The sequence below is a fragment of the Zingiber officinale genome, unplaced genomic scaffold (assembly GCF_018446385.1).
Source record: "Zingiber officinale cultivar Zhangliang unplaced genomic scaffold, Zo_v1.1 ctg82, whole genome shotgun sequence".
NCBI lineage: Eukaryota > Viridiplantae > Streptophyta > Magnoliopsida > Zingiberales > Zingiberaceae > Zingiber > Zingiber officinale.
The window spans coordinates 56,598-57,227 of NW_024589976.1; positions in this window are offsets into that span (position 1 = coordinate 56,598).

Here is a 630-nt window from a genome sequence, read left to right on the forward strand (position 1 = left end):
GAACATGATCTACAGTGACCTCCTACTTGTTGGGAGATATGTACCAAGACACATAAGTCAAAAGATGGCAACTTTATAGATCGTCAATCGTCGGCATTAGACGTAAGAATCTACACTTGAATATATTTAACTATTAACAATTATTATCTATCATTTTAGTAAATATCTAACAATACTTTTTTTTAAATGTAAATAGGAAGAAATTGCTGCTAGGGTTGCACAGGCGTCTCAGCCTAGTTTAGAGGGAGGTGAGGAGCAGATTTTATCCATTGACCAGATAAATGAAATTTATTATGATGTGGTTGGTGAAAGGAAAAAGACCTCCACCCTATATGGTCTTGGGGCTCAGGCGAGAGTTGTATATGATCAGCCGATGGCTCCTAGGGCCAAGGGTCGTCCCAGCACATCATCGAGTGCATCCGAATCATCTGCTAGAGTAGACGCCTTAGAGCAAGAAAACACAGATTTGAAGACCCAACTCTCGAGCTTGGAGGCAGAATTTCGAGCAGAACGGCAATCCCGATTGGATCTTGAGAAAATTGGGCGGGATATGCAGGCCTTCTTGGATCAAATGAGTGCAATGCCGCATCGTTTTGCCTCTCAGGAGACTCAAGACCCTAATAATCCCCC